At 41.0% G+C, this 15,833-nt stretch overlaps 1 protein-coding gene across 3 annotated transcripts in view; it reads left to right on the forward strand.

Moving 5' to 3' along the window:
• Positions 1-15,833, forward strand: part of MOB3B (MOB kinase activator 3B) — a 179,330-nt gene that overhangs the window by 11,616 nt on the left and 151,881 nt on the right. Inside the window, exon 2 of one of the 3 annotated variants that reach the window (XM_081065241.1) lies at positions 6,423-6,695. The exons of the other annotated variants lie outside the window; for them this stretch is intronic. The gene's annotated coding sequence lies outside the window, so the exon portion shown is untranslated. The remainder of the gene's footprint in view (positions 1-6,422; positions 6,696-15,833) is intronic. 3 annotated transcript variants of the gene reach the window in all.

The following is a 15,833-nucleotide window of genomic DNA, read 5'->3' on the forward strand; positions in this document are numbered from 1 at the left end:
ATAGCTGTCATTTGATCATGTCACCCTTAGGGAGGCTCTTTTGACAAACTTACCGTTGGTCTCTTTTATAGCCCAGCTTCAGGTTATACACATAGTAACTTCCTGCACAGGAATAATTCGAGCTCTTAGAAAATGATCCCTGATAAAAAGAAATTTAACATAGTGGAATCAGTATTTAAAAAATAAATATGCACGGTTAGTAAAACCTACCCTCAGTTTTGGGATTCCCAGAACAGCTTCCATTCCTATCCTTGTTGTTTCTTTTGGTCTGTTTGAACCCTAATGCAGCTTTCACTTCTGAGATGATAGTGTTTCAGATGGTGGCAATGAAAGATGTCACCTACCAGAATAATCCTCCCCTTTACCCACGGAGTAGCTGAGGCTTTCTTCCCAGACCACATCTGAGAGTGCCCATAGTTTAGGAAGAAATGACAAGAGTGGAGTAGGTGATGGACAAAGATGTCCTCTTGACTAGGATAAATATTTTAAAAAGAGTTGCCATTCCACAGATGAGGACAGTGTCTTCTTTTAATTATTATCAGCTTATATGTGTTCATAAGGTTTCCTGGCATTTATGAAGAACAAAGAAAGGCATTATTATGGAAATATTTAAGTGAGCTGTTTTTAGACTGATAGAAGACTCACATGCTCCAAATTTTAGAATTTTTTTTTTTCAGTGTTTGAGCAATGCCTGATTTTGGGGGTGGTGTCCAGGAAAAGGAGTTGGGGGATGTATTAGTTTCCTAGAACTGCTGTAACAAATTTCCACAAACCAAGTGGCTGAAAACAACAGAAATGTATTTTCCCATAGTCCTAGAGTCTAGAAGTCTGAAATGAAATGAAAGTCATCAGGGAAGACTCCTTGCCTCTTCTTGCTTCTGGTGATCAGTAACAGTGCTTTGTGTTCCTTGTCTTGTCATTGCTTCCCTCCAATCTCTGCCTCCATAGTCATGTGATGTTCTCCACATGACTGCGTCTTCCAGACATTGCCTTCAGGTACTCTTTGGTAACAATCTGCACAGTTATTAATAATAATAGAGGGTATTATTTAGTAGTTACAAGTACCAACTCTTTATATAAATTATCTTTAATTCTCACAGCCAGTATACAATGTAGATGTCATCATCTTCAATTTAAAAAAGGAGGAAATGGAAGCTTGGAAATATTAAGTGACTTGCCCAAGATCACATAGCCAGAGTTCCACAGAATCAGGTCTGTCGGAGGCCACATTGTATTTTTACAGGATCTCGCGTTGTAAAAGGTTTGTTTTCAAATCCACTGTGTGTATCTATGCAGTAATAGCCTATTTTATTTCCAAAAGGATTTGAAGCAGCTTGTAAAATATATACAACACAAGATAGTAAAAAGTAGTTCAATCAGAGTTGAAGGAAAACAAGTCCCCAAAAAACAAGATGAAGTCAGGGATACAGTTAGAACCTAAGAAAGTGTGTCATAATGTCCAGTGTCCTTAAGGCACAAGGGTGCAAATGTCTCTCTGGTCCTTCTAGAAGCAAAGAGAAAATATGATCCGTTAAAGTAACCTCAGTATCCAGAAGTAAACCAAACCGGCACCAAAGCTAAGGTCTCAGTAGAAGCAAAGCTTTTTCTGGTGCCAAGTCCTGGGAGGAATTTCTCGTGTGGGCCTTCAGGAAGAGAGCGCTGTGGTATTTCCTGGGCAAAGACTGCAGCAACTTCCATACAGAGGTAACCCTACCACCGCCACCACATGTGTGGGTGGGCTGCCTCTTTTAACCTCCCTCCGTGTAGGCAGATGTCACACTGCCACCATGCAGATCCTTGGCAGGCATTCTGCAGGGGCTTGTTTTTTTTTGTTGTTGTTTTTTTTTGCAGGGGCTTGTTGAGTTTTCTCATGTTGATCTACAGAATGGAGTGCATCAGTTCAGCTGAATGGGGACAGCATTTCTTCATCATGGCTCAAAGTGAGGGAAAGTGTGGTCACACATGTTAACATTCTCAGGGGTGTTCAGTGTGGAGAGACTGCCCTGACATTTCCAGAGCCCCTGCCCAGATCCAATCCTGCAATTCCTAGGATTTGTAGAGAGGAACTTTTGGGAAAACTATCTGTAGGTACCACCTTCCTCCATTTAGTCAGAGGAACTTTTTGGGAAAACTAACTGTTCTGTCAGATTGACCCAGTGCCATAAGCAAATGTGAAATATGTGCTAGACTTGCATGCAGTCGTAGGTTTGATTTGCTGTCCTTCTCTAAGGATCACAGTCTTACATATGGAAACCCAAGGAAGCAGCATGTAGTTTTACTGTACATTGAGATATCTGTTTTCCTTTTTTATTTTCCTTAAAGAGCTTCTTCATAAGTTGGATAGCTTACAATTCAAAGCCAGGATGGATTTGTGTCCCAAAATATTATAGATACTAAGATATTAAGACACATCCTCTTTGGATTATCAATTTTTCAGACTTGTTTTTTTTCCCCTTTAAGAGTAGAATACACTGTGTGAAAGGGGCCATCCCTTTGTATTTTCAGAAGAGATGAGTTAAAAGAACAGAAATTGGGATTGCCTTATAACCATCCCCACTGGGACAGGGCAGTGACACTCATTGCCAATTGTGATAACAGTTTTTTATGGATGGAGATGAGACAAGGAATGCTGAAATTATCTATTGCCTATATATTCCACCAGTCCATCCATCCATCCATCCATCCATCCATCCATCCATCCATCCATCCATTGGTCTCTGATGCCTAAAACAAGGTAGTTAAAAAAAAAAAAAAAGTTCATGTCCTCATAAAGTGTCCAGATTTTCAGACAATGAAGAACAAAATTACAGGGTGTTATAAGTGTATGAAGGCAATAAACAGAGCAAGAGGATAATTAGGGAAGGTGATGGCTGAATTGAGGTTTACCTGAAGGATAAAGAAAAGTCAATGTAAAGAGCTGGAGGGAGAGCATTTCAGGCAGAGAATACTGGAAGTCCAAAAGCCCTGATGGAAAAGAGCTTGGGATATTCAAGGAACCTAAAGGAGATTAGCTGGGTTGGAGTGAAGGGAATGGGGAGGTTAGTACTAGGATAGGTTGGGATTGGTTAGGGCATGCCAGGTCATGATGGAGTTCCAATTCTATTCTAACACCAATGAAGACACCTGAAGGAATTTTAAGCAGGAGAGTGGTGTGATATGGCATGTGCTTCAAAGAGATCACTCTGGGGACCCCTTGCATGGGAACAGTTTGGAGAAGGGGCAAGAGCGGAAGCAAGGAGCCCAGGTCGAGAGTAGGCCGGGTGAGTTGTGGTGTCCTAGGTAAAACTAGGAGTGGTAGAGATGAAGAGAATAGACTGATTTGAGAGATGTTCTAGTAAGTTACTTATGATGCATTTGTGTTCAGGCTCACATCTGTGATGACCAAAGGCAGTTTTCCAAAAGTGCCATTGATAATCCGTTTGATTATAAGGTCTTTACTGTATAACCTGATTTTTTTTTTTTTGATAACCAGTAAGTAATCTCATTTGGCATTAGATCTTAAACTATATGGCCTTAAACTAAGTTAGGTCTCTTATACTTTGGACTTTTTAAAATTTTTATACAAAATAAATAATTTACTTAATTGAATGTAAGTTGGGTTTGAGGCTTGAATTTCCCAGGGTTAGCCTGAGAATTAAATTTCTGAGAATGTTCCCTGATATGTTTCCTGGGTGTATACACAACAAATGCATATCTCTGCACATTTTAACAATTAAATAAAGTAATGTGTTTTAGGATCAATTTAAAACATGGATTACTATCTGTAGTCATTTCATAAGTGATTCTAAGAAAGTGATGTTAATCTATCTGTTATTTACTAAATATAGATGACAGCTTAGAGCTAACAACACCAATTCTCTCCAATTTGATCTTCTAAAAAAAAAAAAAATCTCAGAAATGTCCTGTTGTCAGAAATGTCTATCTGTACTAATGCTCTGACACAGATTATACTCCCATGAAATGCTGGTGTTTAAAAGACTGAATCAAGTTGTTTTGTCACTGAAGTCGAGCAATAGCAAACTTCTTGTGTCATAGAACAATTCAATAAATGAAATGAAGATTCTATATTTCAAGGTTTTCAACAACATTTTTCTTAAACTTTTGGCACCTCTGCTTGTTTACCTAGTGTAGAAGATATCTTCTTAGTTCTAGATTATTTGGTTATTTTATGAGCCAGTGTCTGATTAGGCACACAATGATTAAGATTCATTATTTTACTAATAATCAGTACTTCATAATTTTGCAAAAATCCCAGGACTTCCAGATGCTTCAGGTACCAGCTACTGGAACAAACACATCCAAACAATTAGAATGGCTCAAACATGATGAAAGCATGTAAAGTGTGGAACAGAGGGACTTGAGGTGCTGTTGGCTTTCTTCCAAGCTGTGATCGGGGACACAGATGTCTTCCATCTCGTGGCTCTGCCATCTTGCATGTGGCTTCCAAGGTTTCAGGGTTTTATCTTTATCAAGCTGGAGCAAAATGGCAAGAGCTGGAGGAGTACATGTGGGAGTGGTATCTGGGCTTGGTTTGGAGGTGCACAAATCACTTCCACTCACATCCCACTGACAGAAATTTAGTCATATACTCATAGCTAAGTGCAAGGGATGCCAGGAGATTTAGTCCAGCCATGTGCCCAAAAAGAAGAGAGAAGAGACTGATGAACAGCTAGCCCATCTCTGCCATGGTCCTGGCCCATTTGGAAAAAGTTTAGCAATCAAAATGTGTTGGCACTGGTATGAGTTGGCTTGGGCTTTGGGCTGGCATGATGGGATGGATACAGTGTAAATAGCCAATAAAGATTGCTAAAAATCTATTTGAAGAGAATTGGAGTTGTCTGCCATAGTCAGCTTTCCAGTGGGGTTATTTCCTTCTTTCCTTCCTTCCCTGCCTCTCCCTCCCTCCCTCCCTTCTTTCCTTCCTCGCTCTCTTCCTTCTTTCCTTCCTTCAGAAGAGGAGAAGAGGTACTGTTGAAATAAAAGATTTTCAGTTTCCTTTTCAAGACTATACAAATAGGAGAAGTAATTAATTTGGTGTCTTTGAAACAAACAAACAAACATGCTTTCCTTTTAAGAAATCTATTTTGGTAGAATGACGCTGTCATTTGCTTTCTTTATAAAATGGAGCCCATGGAATTTATCTCCCATGGGGACCAGCCTGTAGAAGAAGATCTTCAGTAACATCCAGAGCTAATATGGCTCTGGGCTCTGGGCATTAACCCTGTATCAAGCACAGTGTGACTAAGTTTGCATACATTATTTCGCTTTATCACCAGAAGAATCCTGCAAGATCCCATTTTATAGTTTTGAGGAACTAAAGCTACAAAAAGTTACATAATTTGGCAAAGGCCACACAAAACTAAGGTTTGTGTGATTTTCTGTTAATACTCTTATTGAAGTACAAAATAAGTGTCTTGAGTATGTCATGTTTTTTTTTAATAGAGAAGAAAATTTGTTACCTAAGAACCTCACAACCATAACCTCACACAAATAGCCTTCTCGAGAAAGGCTTTTGAAGACACTGGCTTCTGACAAAACAAGTTAAACACACTCAGATCTCTTTTTTTTTATTCTGCCTCTGGAAAGCAAGACCCTTCCCCTCTCCATGCAGTCAGGTTAGATGCTGCAAGCTTTTATGAGTCCCTGCAGCGTGACCATGGGATGGGGCACAGAGAATTCCAGGGTGTGGCTGGAATTCATTTCTGGCCTCTGTAACAGAGGGAGGAAACAGCACAGCTGCCCCTGTGAGAAGGGCTGAGAGCCAGGCCTGCCAAGGTCTCCACCCAGCAGGGGACTGTGAGCATCCCAGGGGCTGCACAGTGGGCTTCGCTCCTAGTTCCTGTCGACTTGGGCCATTGTGCCGCAGGGCAGCCTGTGGGTAGGATCAGAGCATCGTGCAGAAAGAAGAGGGGATAGAGCTATTTCAGCACTGCATCTTCAGGTGCAGAACTACTCAGATCAGTTTTGCCAAAGTTGATTCCAATGAAACACTAAACTTCTTCCTACCATCAAATGAGTCACTTGAAATAAAATCCCATTGAAGGGAAAATAAAGGTATTAGTAAAGTGCATATTGTCACTTAAAGGTGTTACGTAAATTTACTGAGCTGATAATTTTATTTGATGTTTCTTTAAATTTGGAGAACTATCCTCCCTCCCTCCCGCCCTCTCTCCTTGTCCTATGGCAAATACAACGTGTGATCAAAAACCGTGATGAATGTTTAAATTTAAAAAATTATTACAGTAAAAGACACATTGCCATTAATCCCCCTCAAAATACCCCCCCTCACTTCAAACACACTCATCCAATCACTCTTGCCACTTTCTGAAGCAATTCTGGAAGTCCTGTTTCATGAGTGTCTTTAGTTGTGCTGCAGTGGCTGCCTCGATGTCCTGACTGGATTTGAAATGTTTACCTTTCAGGGTCATTTTGACTTTGGGGGAAGAGCCAGAACTCACACGGTGCCAGATGTGGTGAATAAGGTGGATGAGGACACACTGCAATGTTTTCATTTGACAGAAATTGCCCTACCAGAAGTGATATGTGACACGGAGCATTGTCATGATGGAGGATGAAACCATTTGCCCATTTCTCAAGACGTTTTCTACGCACATCTTTTTTTAAATGCTTGTAAAGACACTCATAAAAGAGGACTTCCAGAACTGCTTCAGAAAATGTCAAGAATGATGCAGTAGGTGTGTTCGAAGCTAGGGGGAGTATTTTGAGGGGGATTAGTGGCAATGTGTCTTTTACTGTAATTATTTTTTAAAATTTAAACATTCACTACTTTTTGATCACACCTCATATATGTTGATACTAAGGCCTGGCATTAGAACTATAAAACTCAATCTCTCTTAAAGTGTATGTATAGTTATATATTTTTCCTGGATGAATAAATTTATGTTATGTGAATAATGAACATTAAGACAACGGAAAACCTTTGTTATCAGTCACTCGGCAATTTTGATTATGTAGAGTTGGAGGGCATGGTACACTGAAGAGCCGCAGGTGAGTAGCACGTGTACCGGCACTCTTATCATAATGCCACAGCAGACATCTCTGGCTGATCAGAGCACTGATGACTGCTCAGCCCAGACCCGAGTTTCTCCACGTAATAGACAGGCAGCCACTACGAGAAACTGGAGCTGCAGCCATTTGCTTTCCCTGCAGTGGTGGAAGGATTCGAGTTTTAGGAGACCTTGGTTCTGTTCTTTAATGAGTTGTTTAACCGTTGAAAATAGCCTTCTTGGTGGGCCTCATTTTCATTTTCTTCATGGATTTAGACCAGGTGATGTACTATGTTATTTTAAGCATCCACATGAATGTTGTTCCTCTGTCTACAAAGAACTGCCTTGGTGGCAAATTTAATTAAACTCAGCACAGTTTTCAGACTGTCGAGCTGAGCCTTCATTTGGTTTTCTCTTTGGATTTACTTGGAACATCTGATGCCTTATCACTCTCCATTGTTTTCTCTATGGGTCGATATTTTAATATGCCTTTATGTATTTTATTTATTTATACATAAAGGCCGGTTAGAAAAACGGCCTTCAGATGAAAGAATAAAAGTTTTAATTTCGTACGCTTGGTGATGCAGCGTACGAAACAGTTTATTTGTCTAAGAGTTTAGTTTTCTAGATGTACCTAGGCCATATTCCCAGGGAATCCACCCCTTCATTCTCCACCGCACCCCACCCCACCATCTTACCAGTCGGGGCTCTTTGGGCAGTCCCTTCACATGCGTTTCTCAGCCCCTGGGAGCTTAATAGATGAAAATACTGTAAATGAGCCTTGTGTTTTTTAATGTGATACTTTAAAAAAATATTTTCAGTTCCGATCTTGTTATGATTGGTTGTTTGTAGAACATCAACATTTGGTATTGAGAGCTCAAGAGATTCGGTCCAGAAACAGTATGCTTTAGCTGAAAGGTATTTATTATGATATAGGTGAAATAGTTTCTTCAGAAATGGTTCACAGGATTCGAAGGGTCCGGGCACATATTATAAAGAGTTATATTCACGCAAATGTATTCCTTTGTTCCCCCAAAATGGTGCAGGGCTCTTGGTTGGAGCTACTTCATAATTCTCTATTGGTACTCTCTTCTTAACCTCCTAACAGGTAACTTGGAATTATTTAAAAAAAAAAAAAAAGAAAGTAAGAAAGAGCAAAACTCGTAAGCTTGCCAAATCCATCCCAAAAGAAAAAGTACCATTATTTGCATTATCAACTATGACTACTAGAAGAACTTGAAACTACTCCTAGATGGATTGTTCGTAAAAATTACTTCAGAGGTAAAAGAGATTATAGTTTCTAAATGCTGAATCTGTAGAATGTGACTTTGTTTTTAAATAATTAGTCATTATTTATATTTGTCCAGCAACTACTACATGCCAGGCACTTGGCTAGATGTTGGAGAGTCAACTCCGACTCAGAGACTCTTTCAACCTTGGCCTCTCTGGTAGGTCTGAGGGGATTCAATCTGTCACTCGCTCCGATGGTAGCTACCAAAACAACCACCAAGGACAAACTATTCAGTTTAATGCCCTGTACTAAATGACATTGTGTGACAAGCAAGAAATCAACTGATACCAGGCAATCCTTCCTCAGCAGCAGGTTTTCTTGCCAGTCCTGGTTGCTATAAGATTTGTTCTAAACCATTTTATGTTTATAGAGCATGTGTTATGAGCAGCACACTAAAATATGCAAAGTAGCATATTTAGCATATTTCCTGCTCAGTGAGGAGGAATTAAGGCCTATGCAGAATGTGACAAGTAACAAGAGTGCGATGATGAATAAATGCTCTGTGAATTCAGAGATACACTGAGGACCCCTCTGGCTGGAAAGACAACAGGGAGAAGGAAGGAGTGAAGGATGAGTAGAAGATTCTCGTTGGTTTGGATCCCAGCCCTGCCTCTTACTAGCTGTGTGACTGGGTGCATTTCTTACCACGTGGAATTCTCCATTTCTTCATCTGCAAAAGAGGAACCAGAGTATCTAGCCATAGACGTGATGATAAACATGTAAAGTGCTTAGCACTGAAATGGGGAAAACACTCACTAAATAATATCAGTAAATACAATAAAACATGCGGTAAACAGTTTTGTGTGTTTGTCTGTCAGGTAGCAATATTCCATCACAGGGCTGTGGTCAAGATGAAATAAGATGACATAATTAAAAGGCCTGGCATGGTGTGTCCCGTATAGTAGGCATGCCGTAGTGTTTGCTATTGTTATTAGGAGAAATGCGGTAGATGAAAGAAGGGATCTCAAACACAGGGAGGAGGCACAAAGCCTGCCCTGGGCTTGGCGAGTTCCCCAGGCCTCTTAGACACAGGGTTTGTTCAGTTGAGTAGTAATTGAAAGGTAGATGGTGGTTGTAAAATGTGTGAAACATACATGAAGAGCCTCTTAATTAGAGATATTAATGGAAGATTCCAGGATTCCTGAAGAAAGGCAAATGAGTGATCTCTAGGATTCTTTCTGACTCTGACACTGTTAGTGATTCCTGAGGAAAACCACAGTGCATTAAATATTCCACGCAATAGAGAGCTAGCTTCCAGGCTATGCAGGGAACACACCAGTGATGAGGCAATGAGTGCAGTCTTCTCTGTTTTGATAATAACAACCCATTTCCTGAAAGAAGAAAATATTTTAGTTTTCATGGGGCAATGTGCCCAAGTATTATAGTTGACAGGTAAGAGAGGAAAGCAGAGCCCATGAGTGTACTTGGTGACACATTCTTTCCTGGTCATTTTTAAAATTTTTCCCCTTTAATTTGAAAGCCAGAGTCAAGGCACAGGGAAAGAGAAAAACCCCAGCTCTTCAGGAAATGAGTCTCCAGGTAGGACGGAGACACCTGAAGAGTATGTCACTTCATGTACTTTGTGCGTGTGAGTCAATAGGCAGGTTTTGGGTTTGCCCAAGTGCACCTGTGAGTGGGTCCAGGAGAAGACCCACTCCCTCGTGGCAGGAGCACCTCAGCTTCACCTGTTAGGCTCTTAGGGGGAGCTCAAGATGTGAGTGGACTTCCTGCAGAGCTGTTTCCATGGCACTGACCAGAGCTGGAGGACAGCTTAGTGTGGTGTTCCCACAGTGTCCCGTGAAATGTTACGTGAAAAGTAAATTGCTGAAACTCAGGGTTAAAGAAGTTAAAGAGGTTTCTTTATTGCAGGACTTGTCAAGACCCGGGATATGCTAGTATGAACTGTGAGTGTCTGGTGAGGGAAATGATGAGTGTACTTCCCAAACTTACTAGAAAGGGGTCCTTCTGGATATGGAATGTATCTTGGAATGAGAAGCTTGAGCAGCCATTTGGGCAAAGCTGACTCAGGGTCAGGAGCACCAGTTGAAATCATTTCTTCATTCTTGTCCTCTTCCAGAGGGTTCAAATACAGACACAGATGTTTGCAGGCAGCTTTGCGTTTCCAGCTGCCAAATTGGGGGTCACTGTCCAGGAGAGCACTGTCATTTGGAAAAACCTGATGTAGCAGGGGTGTAGCAGGCAAAATAATGGGCCCTCAAAGAGTTCCACATTATGATCTCTACAACCTGTGAATATGTTGCCTTACATATCAACAGACACTGCCTTTGTGATTAAGTGAAAGATATTGAGATGGGTGATTATCCTGGATTATCAGGGTGGGCCCAGTGTGATCACAGGGGGCTTTATAAGAAGGGGGCAGGTGGGTGAGAGCCTGAGCAGATGCAAGAACAGAAGCAGAGGTCAGAGTGATGAGGGTCCATGAGTCAGGGAATGGGGGCAGCCTCTAGAAGCTGGAAGGGGACTCTCCCCTGGAGCCTCTGGAAGGAACACTGCCACCCATTTTAGACTTCTGACGTGCAAACTGTAAGAATATAAATGTGTTGTTTTAAGCCACTAAGTTTATGGTAAGTCGTTACAATAACCATAGGAAACTAATACAGGGGTTTGCTGTGTGCCCCACCTTTCCTGTGCCTGAAAGTGGATTGATTAACATACCTAGAACCCTTACAATACACCGACACCTGAGAGGGAGGCCTGCCAGTAACCACTATCTAGCCACGTGGGTCCTGCTTTCCAGCTGTCTTTCCTCAACCTCCCCAACCCCCAGGCCCCAAAGATCATTCCAGCTCTTGCTTGTTGTACTGCTCGGAAGTGCAGTAACTGACCACTGACAGGCTTTGAAAGAAGCAATGTGATTGGTTAATGGTTGTGATGCACACTTGTTATCTACACAGTGATTTGTGAACCGAAGAGCTACCTGCCGAGATTGCTCTTGATGCAGTTACTAATATAATATACTATGGTAACTGAAATCTAAACCAGGCTGTTGTGGGACTGGTGTTATTTAACTAAACCACCCTCAGTGAAATGCATGCATATTAGAACTATGCAAAAGTGAGGGAGAATTGCATGTATTAAAATGGTGGCACAAATCGTGTAGTGTACTTGTAGCTGGACTGGTGGGCACCCTGTCCAGGCCTTCCTGCATCTATCCACTGCGTCCCCAAATCTGAATGTGGCTGATGCAAGGGTTAAGGAGGTAAGAAAACAATGTATGAATTTAAAGTGCAGCAAAGGAGAGTGAAGCACTATTTGTACCTTGTTGCTGACGATCACAGGCCAGTCCTCCAGAAAACAGATTCGGAGATGCTGAGATTTGCATGTAGGAGGTTTATTGGGGACTGAGGATGACAACAATGCCTGTCAGGGAAATGAGAGCCGTAGAATTGGGCAGCGGGAGAAATTCACTGAGATGCTTGGGGGTTGGGGAAGGGCTCTGGAACTGGGATGGACCTAAGGGAAGGGGGCTGGCCCTTCATGTTCCTCCATCAGCCAGTCATGGATGTGAGCTGTCCAAACCCTGGCAGATAATGCCTGCCAGCCAGGTGTCTCTCTAACTCAGTGTGATTCTTGGAGAGGCACTCAGCTGTGAGATGGCAGCCTCCAAAACTCCCAGCAACTGGGGGAATAAATACTCCAGTCCTAAAGGGATCTGGGCAGTGCATTACAGGGTCCAGTATCCCGATGGTCCTATTATTCTGGTGCCACTAGACAGCAAACTGCAGAGGAGCTTGGTCACTATTTCTAGCAAGGTTCAAGGTTACGAATGGCTTACTGGGCCAAGTAAGCAGGCAGAGCCAGAGAGCGTAAGAGAGCTGACAGGTTGCTGAGCTACCTGAGGGAGAAGGCTGGGGAACTTTATAGGTCGACCCCCCTGCCCAGAATAAAGAACAGCTGCCTGCTGAAAGTGAAGGATCGCCTTCACTTTCATTTTCACTCCAGATAACTTGTTAATTTGAGAGAAGTTGAAGGTCTTGTTACTTGTCTTGTCTTGGCCTTGTAGGGCACTTGGGCCCTGAATTGGAACAGATGGATAAAAATGACAAAAAACTTGAGATAAAAAGTTACGAGGTTTGGCATTTGTGGTCGATTTTTCCTCCAGTAAATTATAGGCATCTTGTAAAGAAAATACTAAATTTTTCAACACCCTGCTCTCCCCTGCCCTCCTTTTTTCCTTTTGGTTCTTAGACTCCACGCATGTCAGGTTCCCCCTGCAGTTTAGTCACCCCAAACTCTTTATTTATTTTTTAAACTTTTATTTATTTTAAGTGTGTTTTTCCAGGAGCCATCAGCTCCAAGTCAAGTAGTTGTTTCAATCTAGTTGTGGAGGGCGCAGCTCACAGTGGCTAATGCGGTGCTCTTGTGGTTAAGAGCACCGCGCTCTAACCAACTGAGCTAGCTGGCTGTCACTGTCCCCCATAACATATGCCACCAGCTCTTTTTTGATAAAGGATTAGATGGCTGGAGTCTGGCTTTCACTTCCCCGAATTGGGAAACCATGGAGGCAGCACCTTTCGTTCTCTGAAGTGACTGATCAGCTCACACTTATGGCTTTGAGAACCTTTCCTTACCCCTCCATAAAAGGGGGTAGGGGTCCGCAGATCTCTGAGGGAGGTTGCTAAGAAATCATCAGGGAGATGAACAAGATAATAGGGCACTTTGTCACAAAGGGCTGATAACATGCTTTAGAATTGCTGATCTCGAGGCTTAGGTTCAACACTGGATGAAAAAAGAGTCCTGCATGCTTCCTTGTGATACTCTCTTTCAAAAGACTGAAGATACTCCTGCCTGTAAGAAGTTAGTTTTAGCATTCTGGTGAACTCAGGGTTTGGAGGCCACCTGACAAAAGTTTTCATCTGGAGAACCAAGTCTGACCCACTGGGAGTGCCTCCCTGGAGAGGCTGAGTTAAGAAGGGTTCTGAAGGCAGGAAGAGCCTCTGTCTGATTGGCTGATGGCTGCCCTGCCTGCGACACCTGCTGTCTCTTTGGCTCTTTCTGGGCTAGAGTTTTTCACCAACAGTCCCCAGTTGGCTGACGGGTGTTTTTTGTTTTTTGTTTTTTAAAAATGATATCCCATGCTTACTCTTAATCCAGTGTGGGATATAGTGTAGTTTTTGTGTTACTCTTCGGTAAAATGCTGAATGTAGGATAAGTTAAAAAGATAATTGCTAGTCCCTAGACTTAAGAGAAAAGGTGAAGGGTAATGCAATACCCAAATGAGCATTTGCATGGGGAAGGGAGAGTGGAATTAGGATAAGTATTATTTGATTTTAATTTTATGTAGGAGACACAGATCAATGACTTCACCAAGAGAGTTCTAGGTCCTATGGTATGTGGCTGGACTTGCAGATTTAAAGGTTGTTTTGGGTTTGAAATGGAGAATTCTCTCATTATCACATTTGATCTGATAGCAGGCAGTGAAGCATGTAGGTAGAAGGTGCAGCACCATGACTAGCAAATCATGATTGGAAACTGGAGATTCACCAGATTGGTAGGAAGAGGGGTGGTGTGTGTTTGGAAGAAATAAAAAAGTTGAACCAGTGGAAGAAGAGTAAAGGACAGGGTTCCACTCCAGTCTTTGACCTTTCTGTTAAGGGTATGCTTTCTGTGAACAAGCTTCAAGGACCACAGGTAAAACTGTAATTTTTAAATTACCTTTGCCTGGCAACTTCTCTTTTTGTCAGGCCCAAAACCAGAAGGCTGCCCTATCAATTCTCTGACACTTTCTCTTGCTGGAAGTGTATTACTTTGCTGCAAACATTTCCTCACCTCAAAAATAAAGGTTGTATTGCTGTAACTGGGGTTTTAAATGAGGACTTTTTTCATCTCTTAAGAACACCTGTTTCAATTTTCTGTCATTTGGATTGTGTAATAAGACAGCTTTGCAAAGGAACTTTGCATTCCTCACAAGATACCTTACAGGTAGAAAGTTGCAGTTTTGTTCCAGTACAGGGAATTTGAGACATAGAAAGAAGGAAACTAAAGAAAGTATCAAACTCAAAGGAAATGGGATGCCTCAGTTCTAGGTTTCTGGGTTCTGGTATACTCCCTTTAATGGTGATTTTTCAACCATTTTTAGAAGTTCTCAAGTATGCCACAGCATTTAAGAACAAGATGCAGTTAAGTTAGGTGTAATTGAACTCGAGAGTGTCTTTGTATAAGACTACTGTAATTGAAAGGTTGATTTTAAATTAAAAATTCATAAACGTTGAGTGATAGCCATAGATTATAAATCATTTCAACATAAAACTTAATGGCAAAATTATAATTCTTATACCCAATATAAGATGTTCTGAAAGTCACAAACAATATTTAGAAAAAAATGATGCCCCAAAGTTGAGATCCTTCAGTATTAGAATACACTGCTTTCCTGTATTCACACACACACAGACACACACACATACACACACACACACACACAAAAGGACAGCCAAACACACATTTCCTACTTTAACTTGTCCCTAAGAAGGTGGGATAGTGTGGCATAGTATGACTCATTTCCCTCACAAACCAATGTAGCCATTCTAAGGAGAAATGGCATGTGTGGAGAGCAAATTGGTAAATAATAAATAAAGTGTCCTCGGAGACTGAGAATGTTTATTAAATTGGACAGCCCTGTTGAATATTTGAGTTACTTATTTTAAAATGTACATTAGATTAGATGTGATTAATATTCCAGTCATTAAAAACAGATGTCTCAACCTGACACATTTCATTTCCATGTGTTTTAAAATGAGGACCTGAGTTGTCTTGCTGGGACTTTTACAATAGTAATTTGTTTACATGATAACTTGCTTCATGAGTCTAAAGAGATAATAGGCTTGTTTTCTTAGTTTTTAGAGAAGGTTTTTATTTGATTGTTGAGTCAGAAGGAGACAGGATTCTTGGCTTCCAGCCTCCACCTCTGGCTTCTATGTGATTTTTTTCTTTGTTCCTCAGTATTTTCATACATTAAAGAAATAAGTCATCAGCAGTAGCTCTGACGTGGAATAAATATTAGGTTGGTGCAAAGTAATGGTGGTTTTTGCCGTTGTTTTTAACCTTCTAAACCGTCATTACTTTTGCACCAACCTAATAAATGCAGTTGCTCTTTTAAGTCCTTAGAGAAATATTTAAATTGCAAAACCCTAGTATATGATTCCTATTTTAATAAAAGGAGAACTGAAATTAATTTAGGAACTTGATTAGGATAAATGGGTGAAGCAGTTTAGAATTTAAATTTATGATTCTTTTCTAGTCATATATTGGATGGTAATATATACTTATACAAGTAAATTGAGTAACATGCACGTTGAAAATCCTATGTTAAGATCCTGTTTTGAATTGGGAGTTGCAAACCGGCAGTCCATTTTGACCCTCAGAAATATTTTGTTTGTTCATAGAAAGCATTGATTTTCCTTTTTATTATCCACCTGTAAAAACACACAGATTTTACATAAAAATCTGGACTACTAATTACTCTAGAAAAGTCAGAAGACCCAGCAATTCTGGGTTTTTATCTCCACATTAGTAAC

Source organism: Rhinolophus hipposideros, assembly GCF_964194185.1.
Source record: "Rhinolophus hipposideros genome assembly, chromosome: 11".
Taxonomy (NCBI): domain Eukaryota; kingdom Metazoa; phylum Chordata; class Mammalia; order Chiroptera; family Rhinolophidae; genus Rhinolophus; species Rhinolophus hipposideros.